This window comes from Hyaena hyaena, unplaced genomic scaffold (genome assembly GCF_003009895.1).
Source record: "Hyaena hyaena isolate Hyena2069 unplaced genomic scaffold, ASM300989v1 scaffold_153, whole genome shotgun sequence".
NCBI classification, from domain to species: Eukaryota; Metazoa; Chordata; class Mammalia; order Carnivora; family Hyaenidae; genus Hyaena; species Hyaena hyaena.
In genome coordinates, this window is record NW_024080785.1 from 2,312,264 (window position 1) to 2,333,210 (window position 20,947).

At 41.3% G+C, this 20,947-nt stretch overlaps 1 protein-coding gene across 3 annotated transcripts in view; it reads right to left on the bottom strand.

Annotated features, from left to right (window-relative positions):
* Positions 1–20,947, bottom strand: part of ELMO1 (engulfment and cell motility 1) — a 530,720-nt gene that overhangs the window by 472,410 nt on the left and 37,363 nt on the right. Inside the window, exon 1 of one of the 3 annotated variants that reach the window (XM_039239132.1) lies at positions 8,296–8,435. The exons of the other annotated variants lie outside the window; for them this stretch is intronic. The gene's annotated coding sequence lies outside the window, so the exon portion shown is untranslated. Of the gene's footprint in view, positions 1–8,295; positions 8,436–20,947 lie in introns of those variants that run through there. 3 annotated transcript variants of the gene reach the window in all.

Below are 20,947 nucleotides of genomic sequence, written 5' to 3' on the forward strand. Positions count from 1 at the left end.
CTCTAGCCATCCTTCAGCCAGAGGAAATAGACTGTCAAGAATTGTAGAAGAAACAAATGCTACGGCATCAAGCTACAGGTGAGCATAAAGCATGAAGTGCAAGCGACCTCCAGTCCTTTATTAACTCTCCAGCAGAGGCTACCTTCATCAGGGAGAGTTGCTCTCCGAAACAAAAATTAATTGCTGTAAACAGAAATACATGTTTTCCACAGCCTCACAGGTGTCATTCAGCTTCCAAAATCTCACAGCCTTCACCATCTCCACCTGCCTTTCTGAACCTCTTGAAATTCCGAGCAGATTCCCCAGCACTTTCACCCCTCAAGGAGCAAAAAGCCTTAAGTATATATCACCTGAGCTCTCATTCTGCAAATCATTTAGTTGGAAATATTAGTAACGGGGGATGGCTGTATATCGGCCATCATGGTGGCAAGTTGTAAAAAGGCACCATCAGCACAGAAACATAGATTCTTTGCAAACTCAAATGATAATTGGAATTCAGAGCTAGTGTCCTGCCATAAATCGGTAGCTTGCAGCTGTCACTGGGAGTAAAAAGTCTGCCTCTGGACTGAGCAGGAACCCGAAGCCCATTCCAGGGAATGTTTCCTTATACAGATGTCAGCCTCACCGCTTGCAAGGAGAAGAATCAGTTTCACACCAAGCCCCTGCCCCCTCGCCGAGGGGAATACGTGGCAGAGCTCTTTCCATCAAATAGGAAATCTGACTGACAGAGGCACAGCTTAGTAGGGCACCCCAAGGATCACATTTCTTGTTATAGCCTGCCTTTATTTTATTATTTTTCTCTGACTCCCAGATGCAAGGAGGCCCAAGGATGGAATGAAAGTGAAAGTTATAGGTCCCTGAGCAGACCACAGTCCCTACCTGCTTTGAATAGCATGTTTCAGGTGATTCTATTCTATTCCTTTCTTGGCCCACAGAGTTTGATAACTCATCACAGCCCCTGACTTGGTGAAAAAAAAAATAAATCAAACAGATGGCAAAGACTAATGCCAGAATTCGTGTGGGGCTTTCAGTGTTGTTTTGTTTGCAAATGGAAACCAAGTCTCTTCCTTGAGCCTTGCAGACACTCACCACCCTCCACCAGATCCTAAGATCTTCACGAGGTAGCACTTTCAGAGGAGAGGGTGATGTGGTTGCAGACATCTGTCACAGGGCCCAGATGGTCAAGCTAGGGCTCAGCAGCTGGCCTGGTGACTGTGTAGACGCTGCTTCCCCATCCCCAACTGAACCCGGGGTTCAATTTCCACATCATGGGACATGCCAAATCAGGCATGTTCTGGTTATCATTTATTAAGGCATTTGTATGAAGGGCCTTATCATTGCATGGGCAAAGGAGAAAGCAAAATATAAAATCACGCTAAATTGAGGACCCTCAAGTTGGACTAGTGTGGGCCGGTCCATACGTGGATGTGCTCTTCCTTTGCAAAAATCAAAACAACCTTCTAACTATCCTTTGAAGAAGAGTACGGGGTTCATGCCTGAAAGCACGCAGCCCTTCATCACTCATAGAAGTGTCCAGACCCGTTTGCCCGGTCTCTAACCGATGAGCCAGACAGAACCACTGCTTCTTTCTGCAGGCTGACTTGCATTTCAGATTTCAGGCAACTCTTCTAAAACAGGCTCTGGCACTCAAGAGCCTCAAGGTGTGGGTCTCATGTGATGCCCACCAGGAAACAAATGACTTTTACATACAGAGCCATTTGGAACCTTAAGTTCCAGGGCTAAGTACCCAGGGGTCATGAGGCACCCTGGCAGAGACGTGACCACCAGTGTGAGTAACAACAGCAAACCCTCCCGTGGTTGGGGAATGAGAAGCCAGGGAGTCACTACTCCAGCTGAGAAAGCTAGAATCACCAGCCTGCCCCACATGGACTTTGCACCAAAAAGCTCAATACCTTTGGTTCACAGCGGAGGGGCACACTGTTCTCAAAAGGGAAAAACACCTATTTTAGCTAAATCTCTGAAACCTAGGGAAGTTCAAGAACTCTAGAGATAACAAGATATTCCAAGAAGGTCTTTTTCTCTTTAAGGTCTTGTTCCTTTTACATGGCTCCAGACTTAAAAAAAAATAAAAATAAACAGATAAAGGGAAGTTGCTACTCTAGAGTGCAGCCTCTCTCTACCCCAAGTTCCACATGGCCAGTAGTGGCCAAGGAGGACCTCTAAAGGAGCTCAAAAAGAGTGAACATATAAACTCAACCCAGGAGTCAACACGAAATCAGAGACATGCAAAGACATTCAAGAGTCTACAACCTGCCTGAGGCTACTACCCTACTTAGAGCAAGGACACATCAGTCAGAGGCAGAGAGGTGGCCAAACATGAAAGCAGACAAAAACTGGAATCAGAGAAGCCACCCCAGCTCTGCCCAAGGGAGTAGAAGCCCCGCCACCAATTCACACCTCCACATCCCATTGCCAAGTGTGAGGTTCCCAGGCAGGATGGAGAAGTCAGGCACCCCTCGCAGGACACCTCTGGCCAGCTCTCCTCGTTGTGATTCCTTGTTTACCTCGCACTCTCCTGCTTACCACCAAGCTTCCCTTGAAGTTTGCTAAACAGAGATGTGCTCGTCAAAGAATGCCAGGGGTCTTGGTTACACTTCTCACAGTAAATCATCAAATTGGCATCTTGCTACAAGCCTGCCAATTGCACCTGCCCCTGGGAGGTAGCTCTGCTCTGCTGGAGCCGACAGCCTGTCTTCTGAGCTTGTTTTCAAGTAAGGCAACATGCTGAGGGCTGGGGGGTGGGGGGGAACGATGACACAGGATGCTGGTTTGCTCTCCTCCAGGCCTCTCAACTTCACCCTTTGCTCCCAATCCAGCTGAAGGAAAACCAAGCCCATCCATCACCATAAATACACCGAGAATCACATCTTATAACGACAACCTGTCCATGGGGACATGTCCAAGTTTGTTTATTGATGTTTTTGCTTTAATAATCTTATTTCGAAGCAATCTCAAGTTTACCATAAAAAATTGCAACTTTAGTACAAAGAACCTTCTTTCTTTCTTAATGACTTGAAAGTACCTTGACAACCCTAAGCTGCAACACTCACTGATACGTGAGTATGCACTTCCTATGACAATAACATTCTCCTCCATGACCACAACACAACCATTAACATCAGGAAATTAACATATAATACATGTCACATTTGCTCCTTGGACCACATTCAAATTTCACCAAATGTCCCTATAATGTGCTTTATAGCAAAAGGATCCAGTTTAGAATCACACGGTGTTTTTAGTTGTTCATGTCTCTTTGGTCTTCTTCATCCTAAAACACCTCCCCCTTCTAAGTCTTTCCTTGATTTTTGTGATCTTGACTTTTTTTTAATTACAGGCTGTTTATTTTGTATAATGTCCGTCAATTTGGCTTTGTCTGATGCTTCCTGTGATAATAGAGTCAGATTATGACTTTTTGGCAGGAAAATAATGGAAAAGTGAAGCTACATCCTTTTCCTTGCACGTTACCAGGTGGTAAAGGATTCTGCTGTGTCCCATTGCTGGTGATGTTCATTTCTTTTCCCCCAGCTTGTGTGTGTGTGTGTGTGTGTGCGCGCGCGCACGTGCACGCTCAAATCCCCACATGTCCATGAAGACAGGTTGACCTGGGAGAGAGGGGGCTTGGGCCTATCTTGATTTGTACCCTCTCTGCTCCACTGCACCTGCCTCCTCCTTGGAGGGAACTGTAGTAATAGTGATAGTAATGACATCTGAATTATACAGACATATTTACAGAGATGGGATAAAGTAGAGGAAAGAAGAGAGATGCTTTTGTGAACAAATACCTTAGGTCCTCACACAAATTTTCCAGAGCTAAATAGGGTTAGTTGCATTAACTTTTTCATGCCAGAAAAGTCCCATTTCACTCATTCATTCAAGCCCACAGACATTTATGGGGAGCTTCTCCCCATTAAGCACAGAGACACCATGTCTGTTGGACACTGCTCTGCCCCCAGAGGACAGCATGGTCTCTTACAGAAAGGTTATAAATAAGAGCTACAGTACAGTATCGAGGAGACTCTTGACCCAGCCCAGGTTGAGAGGGAAGCAGTCCAGCACAAGGAATGACTGGCTCAACACAGTCTGCATGTTCTGCCTGAAAGCACATGTAAACAGATTCCAGATGAGCCTGTGAGCAAAGGTGAACTACAGCAGAGGGGAGATTGGAGAACGAGGTGGACAGGGGCTGAGTCAAAAAGGGTTTGGACGCTCAGCAAGAGTCTATAAGCCACAGGGAGCCACAGAAGGGTTTGAAGCCACCTGGCAAGATGATACAGATATTTTTGCAACAATGCAAGCCATCTACAGAGGGGAAGAGGCAGGGAACAGAGGGAAAGACATAGGTTAGGAGACCAGTGCAGTCATCTTCGGACCAGAGGGTGAAAAGAGTTGTTAATCTGGGGCAGGAACAGTGGGGAGGAAACAGGGGCCACATTCTTTACTAACACAAGATGCAGTATCCATGGGATTTCGCAGGAGTGTGAGAAGTGGAGGAGAGAACAATATTGGGAGTGCCCAGAGGGCTCCTGGAATAAATGGGTGGGAGCAGAGGTGCCTGTAATCAGAATCCAGACTATAACGACAGTAGGTGTTGCTGATTGAACACTTCCAGGCACAAAACCAATTTCCCAACCTCTAATCTGGAATCCCAGTGAAGTTATATGCAACCTGATTAGTAGAGTGTTTCAAGGACAGAGTTTGCTGCTATGGATGGACACCATGGCATGCTGAGTTTCAGCCCTAGTACTTTAATTACATTTGAGTTCCTAACGTTACCTGCTGCAATGATTACTGTGGGCATAGCTAGGAGTAGTTTTACAGGAAGACAGAGAGATGTTTTAAGACTTGCTCACCCTTGCCCCTCTCACTACCACCTACCACTTTTGTCTGCCTAATCATTTCCAGTAATTCTGGGCTTGAAGCCACATCTTGTTGATTTAATTTCATAGCACGTCCCTCGTGTGTTTATTTTTTGTTTTGAGAACGGTATGAGATCCTCGAGAAAAACTGAAAACACCACACAGTATTAAAAGGCTAAGCTTTGGAACTGGACATTTACATAGTGAAAGATGAAATCCCAATGTTTGGCTAGGGTTTAGAAGCAATCATAGTTCTTCTCTCCCAACGCTTTTTTTTTTGTTTGCTTTTTATTTAATGTTTTATTTATTTATTTGAAAGGGAAAGAGTGCATGTACACAAGCGTCAGAGAGGCAGAAAGAGAAGGAGACACAAAATCCAAAGCAGGTTCCAGGCTCTGAGCTGTCAGTGCAGAGCCCAGCTGGGGAATCAAACTCAGGAACTGTGAAATCATGACCTAAGCCGAAGTCGGATGCTTAACGAACTGAGCCATCCAGGCGCCCTACCTCTCCCAATATTTTGTTTTGTTAATGTAAAATCAAGCACTTCTGCTACTTCTTGTTTTAAACCACTTCTCTATATATACCCAGTAAGTAAATATTCAGGTCTGAGGTAGGAGATAGGGACTTTCCAAGTAAAATCCATCCAATTTGACAGTTGCATAGATATTTTGCACAGTTTAATTTTGCCCTGTGGGAAGAAGAAACACAATAGTCTCATGGTTGTTTTGTAGGTGATCTCAAACTTTTTTTCCTTCACCTATTTCATCTTTTTATTTACCTATATTCTTTTATGCACTGTAGTTGGTCACTGGTCACACTTTGTTACTGCTCTTCTCAATGAGAAGCATATGACTTCTCATGGTAACATGGCGAAGCTGACCTTGAGTCATATAAACCTGGGCTCACTTGGTGCCTCTACATTACACCCACATGAATACTCTTAAGCCTATTTCTTCCTGAGTACAATTAGAGACAATGATAAGCTCACCTAAGAGGATTTATGTGAAGATTAAGTTGCATTATGTATGTGACAAGGATTCTCTCCTTGACCAAATTTTAATCAGGCTATTCTGAGTCCTCTGCTCAATAAAGCCTGGCCATGAGCTTCTACCTCTGACCCTGCAGAATCCAATTTTAGCAAGAACCCTGCTAAAATCGGTTTCTTTAAGAGAAAATTCCCACCCTCAATATTTGTCCAAACTCCTCATCCACCACTACCCCTCACGTGATATATGATCACCCTGGGCTGCCTGCAGCAAGAATCCTTTTGTGTCAGTTTCACAGAAATCTCCTGTTCTTGATGTTTCTTCTTAGCAATTTTCTCTCTCTGACCCCCTCTCTGATCCTTGGCTGTAAATCTCCACTTTCCTTTATTGCATTCGGAATTGAGCCCAGTCCTCATTTTTCCCTATTGCAATAGTTCCTGTAACATCAGTTTTCCTGTTTTAACTAATGTACAGCTCTGGGTCTTTTTGACAATGTGAAAGCCTCTCATGTTGTTCCCAGTGTGAAGCAATTTTCAAAACATTAAAAATATGATCCTCATACAAACACAAAATGAATACATATTAAAGATGTATTTAATTCAATGAGAAAAACAGCAGGATAGAAAAGTTGTTTCAGAGGGTTCTAGGAGAGGAGACAAATTTATACATAGTCACTGAAAGAAGTGTTCTGAAATAAGATTGCTGAAGTAGATAGAACACTGGATAATGCCTTGCAGAAAAGCAAAGTTATATTTTGGGGGATAATCTTTTCTCATGGAAAAGAATCATTTGCATTGCACCATTTCCTATAGGTATTAATCTGCCCTTACAGACTTGTAAAATACTTTAACCAACAATAAATAGTAAATCAAAGAAAAGCAAAGGCAACACACTTAGAGAATTAGATAATCCTTGGGTGGGGCCAATAAGCTAGTACAACTTGGAAGGAACACACAGCCATCCCTTTGCCTATTGGCCTGTTTTCAAGTTTAAAGTATAGTATATATATTTTTCCTTTATATTAGAATATCATAGGTTTTCAACAAATGTTGGCCAGAAACTAATTATTTTGAGAATGCTTTATACAAAACCCTACAGGGCTCAGGCAAAAACATAATAAGAGGAAAATTCATAGCATCAAATGCTTTCACTGAAGAAGAAAAAGGGGAAAATACAAGATGACTGCATCATGTTATGAGGTTTATTAACCTAAATCTGATAGCTGAACCCTAAGAAAGACAGACGAGTACAGACTGAAGATAGGAATTTTTATTAGAAAGAAACCAGCTGGATATACAAAATTGGACATAGTCTTAAACTCTACTGAATAAGATAGAATAGCCACAAAATGTAAAATCAATTGAATTTTAATTCACTTATATATTAAGACAAGCAATAAACTAAGACCCAACAGAAGGTCAAAACACCTTTTTATATGGCCTCTCACAGTATAAACTTTCCTCATTTCATTTCTACTTTAACTTTTCTATCCCTTTGAATAGCAATGCTTAAAATATCTCTTGCTCAAAACAGGAAGGGTCAGTTTTCAAAGGCTGAGACAATTGAAAGAAGGTTCAAGCTCACCTTTGAATTATTATGTCAGAACACATAGGGGTAAAAGGAATGGCTATAAGAAGTATCTGTAAGACAGTTCCCTCAGTAGCAAACACACATTAACAGGGGAATGGACAACATGTTTGTGAAGACAGAGCTAGAATGCCTCGGGTCCATTTACCATTGCTTTCCCTTGAGAAGCCCATATAATCTCTATAAGCCTCAATTTTCTCATCAACATGGCCAATAACACACATTTCACCAGGACTGTAGTGAGCATTAAGTGAGCTCATGTTTATACAAACTTTAGCATAGGCCCTGATGCACAACAGATACTAGTAAATATGTCCTATTTTTTCCTGTCCCCAGGGTCACTTTTTTAAAAAAATGTGTAAATACATGAAAAGCAGGAAAGGGCTTTTGAATTGCATTCTCAGTGCCCTAGAAAGTAGGGAGTTAATATCTCTTTCATTTCTATTTTCTCTTCCTATCTCTAGTATCTTAAAGTTTCTTTCACTTGAAAACTCAAATGTATATTCCTTTAAATGTAAGCATTTAATTAATCATCACAGGTTCTTTCTGATAAAGCTCCTTTCACTGCTTAATTCAAGAAACATGATAAGGAAACTCAGGTAGAAATCAGAAAGGGACTGACTTCACCAACCTTATTTATCTTCCTGCTTTGTTTCTATTATTTTATTTACCTCCTGTCATATAATTCCTGGATACTTGAAACAAACAAAACAAACAAACAAAACATAAAATAAAAAAAACCTTTGCTAAGTAAGGAAACCAAAGAGCAAAAGTTTCCTCCCAAGGGAATGACAAAGGCAAGGGATCAAAAAACAGCACAGCTGCTATTGTCACAGTCTTACCTTCCTCCATAAATCCCACTCAGGAAATAAAGGATGACCTGAACTGCGGCACCGTGATACTTTTTCTTTTAGACTCGGTCCCCTGATAGACCTGTTTAACAGGTCTGTGCCCAGTGTAGAAGTTCCTTCCTCACTACTTCCCAGGCCCCCCACCCCCAACCGCACAGGCACTGAAAAGCTTCCTGTTTCTGACTCCTCTCTGGAAAACACCACCCTCAGCTTAAGACTCTGATCTCCTAAAAAGATTATTCCCCACCTTTCTGGCATGTTCCAACCCAGAACTGACTTTCCATTTCAGATGTACTGACTTACTAGAGGAAGCCAGGGCAAACCCAGCTTCATTAATGCTAAAGTTTAACGGGATAAGGAGCAGACACTTCGTACCTAACGAACAAGGCAACCTAACCTAACCAACCTAACAAGGCAACCAGCAACACCTGCCCCTGAGGCAGATGCCATGTTCTGCCCCTTTGGCTGGACAAAGACCTTCAGTCTCCAACTGGGCTTCTGCCTTGCCATCTGGAACCTGCCTCAATCCGAGATGCATATCCATTCCAGGTCCTGGTTCCTCCTTGGTCTATCTTTCTGCCTATCACTAGCCCACCCATGCTTTGCCAGTACAGGACTATGAGGGCTGGGATCATGCTCTTTACACAACTCATTCAACAAACTTCCTGGGGGAAAGGAGAACCAGGGGGGAATGATTCTCTCCCAAGACTCGGAGTAGGGGACTTGGGGGTATCAAGCAATTTTGTTGCATGTCAATCTCAATTTTTATGTAGACATTTTCAGCCAGTGAGTCCTCACTGGAGGGACCACTTATGTGTTTTTCACCAGGGCCTGAACCCGCTCTCAGAAGGCCCTGTGAAGACTTATGCCATATCAGCACACCACGCCATCCCCTTCAGTCCCAAGGCCAGCCCATCACAGACAAAGAAGGGGACCCCGAGGACTGTGACCATGAGCCACTGGGAAAGTGCGTGGGAAAGGAGGAAAGGCTCAAGTTTTTATCGTTTTTTTTTCCAGCAGACAAACATTCACCCCTCCCCTTTGGACAACGCATGACTATGCCATCAGTTATAGGAATAAGCTAAGTGACGGCGTTGGGGGAATTTTCTCAATCCACAGAAGCTGCAAGTCATATTATCTGGAGTACCCTTTCTCCAACATCTTCAGCAGGTTTTCACATGTCCTGTAGAGGACATATCTCCTCTACAATTCTCAGTCCTCAATTTGCTGTGACATAAAATGGGGACAGTACTGAAACCCCCTTCTACATGCCAGCATATGCTCTCTTTTCCTTAGGACCATTAGGAGGATAAACATTTTTAAATGCACAAATTATGTGGCACCAAAAAAAAAAAAAAAGCATTCCAAAGATTAATCAGTCTCTTTCCCTTGCATTTATGTGAGAAATGTCAGTTATTTTGGAAGGGCAGAGCAACTGATTTAGCGTCAAATGTTCAGGCTTCTGGGAAGATGTCATCTCCAGGTCTACCACTTCTTGGCTAGTTAACATGGCACAAGTCTGGTATTGCACTGTGTCCCACTGCAAAATGAGAGAACACACCTACTTTGGAGGGAGTTATTCCTTGTAAATGAGATGACATACATCAACGTGAAACATCAGACAGCAGGTGCTCACTTAGAACTGAGGCCCTTTGTCTCCCACATGGCAGGGTTTCTTTATTTAAATACTGTACCAGTAAGACCAGAAAGGCACATGCTACCCAGGATGGGGGGGAGGAGGGGCATCTGAGGCTGATATCAGCTGGTGTCAGCACCAGCATGCTGTCCATATATCATAGTGTGTTACATGGACCATGAAGCCACTGGAGTTTTTTTCAAAAAAAACAAAGAAAGAAAGAAAGAAAAAGAAAGAAAACAAACAAAAATATGTCAACTTCACTAACCTGCAGATTCACGCATTCATCCTCAGGGAGCACACACCTAGTTTTCTTTGTTTTATGAATTTTATATTCCATAAAATTTCCTAAAATCACTTCAGGGCATAAATGCTGATTACAAAGCATTTTAACTGAAATATATTTTAATGGCTCACAACATTTTCCAGCACATACACACACAAAAAAAGAAATACACCAAATATAAAATCCCCATCTGAAAGGCCACAAATTTCACATAAACATGGACAGGAGTTAGAAAAGAAGTTGGGGCACCTGGGTGGCTCAGTTGGTTAAGCGTCTGACTTCAGCTCAGGTCATGATCTTACGGTTCGTGGGTTCGAGCCCCACATTGGGCTCTGTGCTGACAGCTAGCTCAGAGCCTGGAGCCTGCTTCTGATTCTGTGTCTCCCTCTCTCTATGACCCTCCCTTGCTCATGCTGTCTCTCTTTCAAAATAAATAAATAAAACATTAAAAAATTTTTAAAACAAAAAATCCTTGAAAAAATACACAGAAGAGAACACAAATCATCCTTTTCAATAGCTCAAAGACATTTGATAAATTATGTTTGAAAAGACTGAGAAAGATCAAATTTTTAACTTTTTAGAGGTAACACTCAGACTGCTGACCATCTTCTTATCTTCCACCTCCAGACCACTTCCTTGTCAGGGAAGAAGTAAGATTTAAACCACTTTCAAAATGGCGAAGTCCTCCTCCTTTAGGACAGAGAACAAAACCAATTTTCTCTTAACCGATGCACAACATGTGCATTTGGTAAAGCTTCTGAGACAAAAATTCTAAGGATTTTACAAAGTGCTCAGGGAACAAATAGCCTTGTTTCACCTTGGTCCAAAAATCTGACTCTTGAAATTGAAAGAGACATTCACCATCATCCAACCCAGGATCCTTTCACTCTTAATTTTAGCTGCAAAAGCTTTATCCAAAGGAAACCCTCCAGGAGCCCTAACCTGTGAGGAAGGTAGAAGTAGGCTTGTCCAGGAAGAAGTAGGAAGCCAGAACCTGGCTCATTCTACCCCCATCCACTTTCCCAGCAGGAAGCACCCTAAGCTCATTTTCAGAAGCTTGGGGCTCATGGAAACACAGTTTGAAAGTATGTGGACACTCCAACCCTCATACAACAGAAGAATGACACTGAAGACAAAAAGTGACAAGTAGCAATAGTCCATTGGATGAATGGAGGAAGCCTGGTCAAACATTAGAGGGGTTCAAAACAGCCATATCCTGGCCTTGATGCAGCTGGAGTGACTGTACAGCCCGTATGAGGCCAATAAGACATCAGAAGAAATCTGTTAATGGTCGCTTTTCTGATGAAAGAGCCAAAGTAAGAGGAGAGCTACTGGTGTTTCCTTTTCCTCTTTACTCCCGTTGAGCATGTGAGGACATGATGCCTGGTGTTACAGTAGCCATCTTGACATTATGAAATGCAAGCAAGAGACGAAAGGCCAGCATATTTAGAAGGGGCAAGCAGAAGAGGAGAAAAGAGCTTGAGCTATTTAATGAGGACATCCTTGAGCTATTTAATGAATCTGAAGCCATTTGCTCCTGACTTTGGTTAAGTAAACAATAAATGCCCGTACAGTAAAAGGCACTATTCGCCAAGTCTTCTGCTATTGTATCTCATCTAATCCGCTTCTCCAGTTACTTCAGAAGCAGTGTGCTGCACTTAAAGTAGCACCTGCACTTCTCCATAAATTATCTCTAAGTTCTGTTTCCAAACTAAAATCATGTGGGAGGTTAAAAAGCAAGGAGGAATGGTACAGCCACCTAGGAAGACAGCTTGGTGCTTTCTTACTAAGCTAAACATTTAGTCTTACCATACAATCCAGCAATTGTGCTGGAGCTGTAAAGGCATGAAATGGCATGGATGAGATTTAAAGGAGTAGTTCTAAGTGAAGGCAGCTAGTCTTAAAAGGCTATAGGCTATTTGATTTCAACTACGTGACATGCTGGAAAAAACAAAACTATAGAAACAATAAAAAGATCAGATGAGTGGTGTCCAGGGGTTTGGAGGCTGGGATGTAGATGTGAGGATGGGAGGAGTAAGGAACAGAGGGCCACAGAAGATTTGGGGGGCAGGAAAATGACTTTGTATGAGACTATAATGGTGGATCCATTATGTGATACACTTGTCAAGACCCACAGAACTGTGCAACACAAAGACTAAATCTTAATGTAAACTATACATATTAATGAAAAATAATGCATCAATATTGATTCATTAATTTGTTTAATGTACCACACTAATACAACATGTTGACGCAGGAAAAACTGTACAGAAAAGGGAATGTCTATTGGAACTCTCTGTCCTATCTGCTTGATTTTTCTGTAAATCTAAAAGTGTTCTAAAAAATAAAGTCTACTAGTAGAAAAAAAAAAAAGAGAGAGAGAGGAGGGGATGCGAGGGAAAGAATCCCTTACATCATAAGTTTTCTTCTCAAATCAGTCCAGAAATTCACTTGATTTAAAGAGGGCATGGACAATAGACACATGAAACGATGCTCAGCTTCCCTCATCATTAGGAAAATACAGATCAAAACCACACTGAGATACCACCTCATGCCAGACAGAGTGGCTAAAATGAACAAATCAGGAGACTGTAGATGCTGGTGAGGATGTGGACAAACAGGCACCCTCTTACACTGTTGGTGGGAATGTAAACTGGTGCAGCCCCTCTGGAAAACAGTGTGGAGGTTCCTCAAAAAATTAACAATAGAACCCCCCTAGGACCCAGCAATAGCACTGCTAGGAATTTACCCAAGGGACACAGGAGAGCTGATGCATAGGGGCACATGTCCCCCAATGTTCATAGCAGCACTCTCAACAATAGCCAAATCATGGAAAGAGCCTAAGTGTCCATCAAATGATGAATGAATCAAGAAGATGTGGTTTATCTATACAATGGAATACTACATGGCAATGAGAAAGAATGAAATCTTGCCATTTGTAGCAACATAGATGGAACTCGAGCAAAATAAGTCAGGCAGAGCAAGACAGATACCATATGTTTTCACTTATAAGTGGATCAGGAGAAACTTAACAGAGGACATGAGGGAGGAGAAGTGGAAAAATAGTTGGGGAGGGGGAGGGAGGCAAACCATGAGAGACTCTAGAATACTGAGAACAAATTCAAGGCTGATGGGGCTAAGGAAGAGGGGAAGGGGGGTGATGGGCATGGAGGAGGGCACTTGCTGGGATGAGCACTGGGTGTTATATGGAAACCAACTTGATAATAAACTATGAAAGAAAAAAATATTTCTTAAACTTAAAAAAAATAAATAATAATAAAGAGGGCATGGAAAGGTTTGAACCAGCACCTGTCCTCTTTTCCATAAACCACCACCCCTAATCTTACCAAGAGAAATCCCTGACATTCACCCCAAGCAGGTCCTCTTTTTTATATTCTATTCACACCACATGTTTCAGGATGCTTCCACGCATGCCCAGTACTCTCCAGAGGGATGAACCAGTATTTCCAGTGGTGTTTATGCTCTCTGCTCATCCCTGCCATTCTCTGCCACTCTCTCCGCTTTCCAGGGCATTCCTCTGGGGTTCCCAGGGGGTTTCAGAGGGTTCCCAAGTCATTTCTTCCTGTGATAATGACATCTTTGGAGGGAAAAAAAAGCATCCTTCAAATGCTTCTCTGCATTAATGGAAGTGACAGTCTAGTAAATAATAAATCATTCAGGCCCTCCGGGGACCCCCCCTTTCCACAGAGTTCCTCCTCTACTCAAGTTGAAAGCAATGGTCAAATGCTCCCCAGCTGCAGGGCCCAGAACTTGAACCACTGTTGAAATGTACCTTCTCTGTGCAAATGGAGCAGTTTCTGAATTCAGTATTTTTAAAAAACAGGGGCAGAGGATGGGGGAGAGTCCCACACTCCAGTCCCAAATGTGTCCTGGATCTTTTCTTCCATGGTTTTTTCTGGGGTCTAGAAGGCCAACTTCAAATCTTAGTTCTAAATGGACTGAGGTTGTAGCTGGATAATTGTTACTTGATGACAAAACAAAACCTCTAGTTAAAAAGAAAAAAAAAAAAGCAATCAGTGATTGATTGGATCCAATCTCTTCCCCTCTTTTGTTTTTTTTCCTTTTCTGAATAATATGCAGGTGGGCACATGATCAGTATTCTCACCAGAAGTGTGGACTCTATGAAATTGGCTGGAAGACGAAATTTGCTGAGCAAACATTCCCTGGAGAGAAGTCACTGTGGATAGATCAATGAAGCATTGGCAATGCGAACCACCAGCTGGGGACTAAAATGCTTGTGTTAGGTAGCTTAATGGGTGATGAGATTTTTATCTGAATGAAGTATTCCCACAAGAAGGGCATGGGTGTTTTTAATACATTCAGACAGAACGTTAAGAATACATTAGAACTAACAATTCTTCCCCAAAATGTCAGACTTTTTCACAGCTCCCAGCCTTTGCCCATACTGTTCCCTCTGCCTGGAACACCCAGTCCCAGCCTCAGCCTCAGCCCCCACCCCTGGTCTCATCTTTTGTCACATTCACATTCATTATTCAGGGTATGGTGAGAAACTTGCAACTTTACAAATGGTCATCCCAGAGTGGCTCCTCCCCTCTGCCCCGGATCACCTGGCATCTATCACCTTTCACAGTGACTATCTGTTTGTGCAATTTATCTCCACCGGACAAAATAGCTCCAAAAGGGCCTCCTTCTTATCTGTCTTTGTAGCTCTTGCACCTGGGACAGCACACTGCCCACAGTAAGTCATCAACAGATGCCTTCTCAAAACAAGAATCACAGAAGGAATAAACAAAACACACAAATGGACTTTATGGCATCTCCAAGTGGTATCTTTAAAAAGTGTTATTACCAGAGCCTCTTTCAACATGAAATATTTTTCAGTTTGACAAAATATCAGCATGCATTTATGTGCATCATCTAGCATAAAAATAAGCCCACAAAGTTTAACTCCAAGGAAAGCTTGATTATCTGCAGTTATTCTTCCAAACCACAAAGTAAAACAAATACATTTCCATGTTGCTTTGACTGACACAAATATCTGTGATGCAATGAATTACACCCAATCACAAATGCATCCCTTGTAGGCAATACATTCCTTCATTTTGCATCTTACGCAACCACAAAGAAATTAAACTTGCATGTGCGTGGGGCACTGAAATCATTTTTGGCATCCTCACCAGGACTCAGGATGCTGGGCTCGTTAATAGGAATGAGGTTGTCTGGAAGATAAGCTTACTAGTGTCGTGGCAGCTACAGCACAGACTGGCTGGACCTCTTCCAGTCTCTAGAGGCCATCAGAGGAAACTGTGTGTCCTCGGGGGACAGTGCTCTGCCCCAGAGGGTCAACTCTGCTGGTCCTAAAAGCTGGCCTCTGAGGTTGGCCTCAAGAGGACTGTCTTCAGAAGCATGGATCAAAATTCACTGGGAAACCCATCCTAATAAAGAGAATGTCTGCATTTCCTTCCCTTATCAGTAATTCCTAGGTCTACTTCGGGTAAAGGCAGAATCAGGAAATTAAGCTCAAGCTGCAGGAGATGAGAAAAACCCAGTGTTCAGGGTATTTTAAAGCTGTTCATAAGACTTTGACTTTAGCTCATTAAGTCTCAGGGTTCATTCCATCATTCATGCAAACACTTGAGTGCCCTTCCTGAACTAGGCTCTGTGCCAAACACAATCAGTCCAGTAAATGGCCATCTTCTGGAGGTGGCTGGTAAACCTGTACTATCAAAATTCTTCTTTCTTTCTCTACTTATACATTTCCCACCTTCATTCCAAATATGAAAGCCTTCCTCTTAATTTGATGCCGAATTCAATACAACAAGACAATGAGGAACATAAAACAATAAGACAAAAAAAATATTCTTAGTAAATAAAAATAATTTAAAGAAGTAAAAACACATTCTTTGGGTTTTTTTTTTTTTTTCATTTTAAAATGTAGTCGGGGTGCCTGGGTGGCTTAGTCGGTTAAGCGTCCGACTTTCGCTTAGGTCATGATCTCGCGGTTTGTGGGTTCGAGCCCCGCGTCGGGCTCTGTGCTGACTGCCAGCTCAGAGCCTGGAGCCTGTTTCCAGTCTGTGACTCCCTCTCTCTCTGACCCTCCCCTGCTCACGCTCTCTCTCTCTCTCTCCTAGAAATAAATAAAAACATTAAAAAAAAAAAATTTTTTTTTTTAAAAATGTAGTTGACTAGAAGATCCCAAAGGTCCTTCTAGTATAAAACTTGATGAATCACTAGGAATCAGGAAAATGTAAATTAATAGGACAATAAGATACCACGGAAGATATTCAGGGCAGAGTAAAGAATTCTGCAATATCAAGTGTCGCCAAGACTATGGAATAAATAGGATGACATACACTGCTGATTGGGAGTATAGGTTAATAAAGCCTCTTTGGAAAACAATTTGGTAACTTATAGTAAATCTGAATAAATTCAATAGGGTTTTTCTTCAATGTCTCTGATAATCACATACATGCTCACGGGTGACAGGGACAAAAACATTCACTGAGGAATAATTTTTTATGGCAAAATTGGAAACAACTTACACATCCATCAGCAGATAAATAAAATGTCATACAGATGAATCTACAGATGACCCAATATATAGTACTTAAAGGGTAAACTATGTTTACACTCATGGCTAAAATACAATAACATAATAATGAATGGATAAAACAAGATTCAGAACAATACATGAATTCCACATGATTTATGTAAATTAGAAAATAACTATATTTTTTCAAGTATAAGTATGTGTGAAAACATCTCTATAAAATCGGTGGTTCTCAAATAGGGATGACCTCCCCCTTTGCTGCTTCCTTGGGGACATTTGGCATTGTCTGGAGACATCTGTCTTGCTTGCTTCCTTTTTTCTTTCTTTTCTTTTCTTTTCTTTTCTTTTCTTTTCTTTTCTTTTCTTTTCTTTTTTTTTAGAGACAGAACAAGAGGAGAAAGAAATAGTGAGTGAGAGGGGGAGAGGGGCATATCTCACTAACTGTGAGATCATGACCTGAGCCAAAACCAAAAGTCGGATGCTTAACTGACTGAGCCACTAAGGCACTCCAATTTATGTCATGTTTTAAATGAACTGAGGTAGATCTTTACTTAAAAGAACTTACCATGAAACTTTTGTGAAGTTTTTTTTCTCATGTAATAATCCCAGCTTAATTTATCTGCTGCATTAAGGATTAATGACTATACTTTACAATCTGTAGCAAGACACATATATATTGGAGCCAAACCTGTGCCAAATTCCTCAAGTGTTCACATTTTACTCAAGTTCACTAAACTGCCTCTTTTTCTGTTACCCATTCAAAACCTTGCAACACAGCTGGCACATTTTCTTTACATCTGAATTCTAAGAAGAAAATATTCCTGTTTCAAAAGGTATATGAAGATATCCATGCTCTTTCTACCTAACCTGAGACTAGAACCATAAATATCAAAAATCAAAAGGAAGATCAATCCATCAATAACCCTCAAATTATACTGACACAGAGACAAAATTAGGTTAGTAACCTCAGGGACACTTTTTTTAAAAACATATGTCTGAACAGTGGTTGCCAGAGATTAGGGCTGGGCAGACTTTGTGGGGAGCATATAACTATAAAGGCAGAGCTCTAGGGAGTGTCTTTCTGGTGATGAACAGTTCTATATCTTGATTGTAGTTGTGATTATATGAATCCACATAGGCAATAAAACTTTACAGAACTATAAACACGCACAAAAATAGAATCCGTGCACAGGAAACGGATGAAATACCAGTAAAGCCTACAGTCTAGTTCACTGCATTGTGCAACGTCAATTTCCTGGTTTTGATAATGTTTTAATTAAATAAGATGTCACCTTTGGGGAAATCTGGATTAAGGGATGGCTCTACACGTGGGGTTTTTTCTCAATCTCTTGCGAGTCTCAAATGAGTTCAATATAAAATTGTTAACATAAAAATTAAAAACATGTTGCATATGAAAAAATTATCAACATTATATGTCAATGTGGAATTGCAAGTTAAAACAACAATGAGATAACACTACGTATCTATTCGAATAGCTAAAATCAAGAGCGCCGAAAACACCCAACACTGGTGAGGATGTGAAAAACCAAAAGGAAGTCTCGTTCATTGCAGTTCATTTGCATTGGGAATGCAAAATGGTGCAGCCATTTTGGAAGCTAATATAGCAGTTCCTTATAAAATTATACAAACTCCCATCATATGATCTAATAATCACATTCCTTGTTAACAGCTGAAAGCTTATATCCATACAAAAACCTACGCACAAATGCTTATAGCAACCTTATTAATATTGCCAAAACTCGTAAAGAAGCCACACAACCTTCAACAGGAAAGCAGATGAACAAATAGCAACCTATCCACACAAAGGAGTAGTATTCAGCCATTAGCTATCGAGCTACATACACACACAAAAGAACAATGAGTCTTGGGGCTCTGGGTGGCTCAGGGTGTTGAGCATCTGACATTGCTTCAGGTCATGATCTCACGGTTAGTGGGTTCAAGCCCAATGTAGGGCTTTGCGCTGACAGCACTGTGCCTGCTTCAGATTCTCTGTCTCCATCTCTCTCTGCTCCTCCCTACCTTGCTCTCTCTCAAAAATAAGTAAACATTTAAAAAAAATTTTAAATGAAGGATGAGTTTTATATGCATATTTCTAGGTGAAGAAGTCTCTCTGAAAAGGCTACACACAGTTTGATTCCAATTATATGAAATTCTAGAAAAGACAAAATTACAGAGACAGTAAAAAAGATCAATAGTTGCCAGGGGCTCTGGGAGGGAGTGGAGAGGTGAGGGAGGAACGGGTAGAGCACAGGAGATTTTTTAGGACACTAAAAAATGTTCTGTATGATACTATAATGGTGGATACAAGCATTATACATTTACCAAAATGTACAGAATGGTGCAAAACAGAGTGAACCCTAATGTAAACTATGGTCTTCAATTACTAATAATGTATCATTTATTGGTCCAACTGTGACAAGTACTATACTAATGCAAGATGTTAATAATACCTGAAATTGTACAAGTAGAGGGGAGATGTGAGAATTCTCTGTACTTAGTGCCTGATTTTTCTATAAGCCTAAAACCTCTATTAAAATAATAACATCTATTGGGGCACTGGGTGGCTCAGTCAGTTAGAAGTCTGTCTTCGGCTCAGGTCATGATCTCATGGTCTGTGAGTTCGAGCCCCACGTTGGGCTCTGTGCTGACAGCTCAGAGCCTAGAGCCTACTTTGGATTCTGTGTCTCCCTCTCTCTGCTCCTCCCCCACTTGCTTGCTGTCTCTCAAAAAATAAATACACATTAAAAAATTAAAATAACAACATCTATTATTGAAAAAATAAAGTAAAAAACTATGTTCAGCCTAATCATAAGTGAAGCTCACTTTGGTAGAGAACATGAATACTATATTAAATACCAACAGCTACATGGGGTTTACATCCATAATTGTATCATCTGTTTCCTATATTAAAGAAGTATCCATCATTCAGCAAGGGTTAAATAAAATAAGGCTTGTGAAACCATTCTTTGAAAGCAAGGGAGAGCGCTGTTCGGAGGAAATGGCAGTGAACACAAATAAGTCCCTGCCTGTCTCAGACGTGTTTCACTGAGATTCTGTGTACTGGTGGGAGGTGGAAAAAATAACAGCAGAGCAGAATTTGCACCTCCATGTTCACTGTACCATTACTCACAATAACCAACAGGTAGGAGCAACCCAAATGTCCAGTGATGGATGAAGGCATGCACAAAACGTGGCACATACGTACAGTGGGGTATCATTCGGCCTTCAAAAGAAGCATAGTCTGCAAAATTTCTTTATGCTGGAAGAACATGCCATGACATAGATGAGTCTTGTAAAGACTTGATACTAAGTGAAATAAGCCAGTCAGAAAAGAACAAATGCTGCATGATTCCACTCACATGAGGCAGTCAAACTCTTAGAAACAGAAAGTAAAATGGTGATTACCAGGGACTGGGGGCATGGAAAATGGAGAATGAGGGGTTACTGTTCAACAGCTATGGAGTTTCGGTTTTGCAAGATGAAAACAAGAGAGATCTGTTGCACAGCAATATTCAGCTCCACTGAAAAGTACACCTAAAAATGGCTAGGATGATAAATTTTATGCTTCTTACCACAATGTAATAAAAAAATTTTTAATAACATCAGCATGACCTTCAAAGAACATTCTGGAAGTTTAAAACCTTGATTATAAATCTGGTCATGACACCGAAAGCTTGAGTGAAACTCCGACTCAAAAGAGGACAGAGTCTGGCAGAGTCAGTATCATAAACCCAGGAGAAAAGAACTCTGGGAAGCTGATACACAACAGAATTTCTGCAAATGACAAAAAAGTGAACAAAACAAGTTCCTTAAAATCTACCCGATATGAGAAGTTCAAGGGGGGAACTTTAGATTGTGACCTCACTTTGAACTAATGCTGATTTCCATTAAATGCTTTGAACTGATGATTTCCATTATCTTCTCAACTAGTAACAACAATGAAAAGAGCTACCATTGTGAAGCATTAGTTTTGTGCTAGTTTATATGCATCAATTCACTGAATCCTCTTAGCAACTTTACATGGCAGATGTCCTGGTTATTTATTGCTGTGTAACAAACCAACCCAATAATCTGTGGCTTCAAACAACAACAATCATTTATTTTGCTCATGAAAATATAACTTGGCAGGGTTGACCAGGCATGGCTGGTCTATGCCTCATGTGGAGTC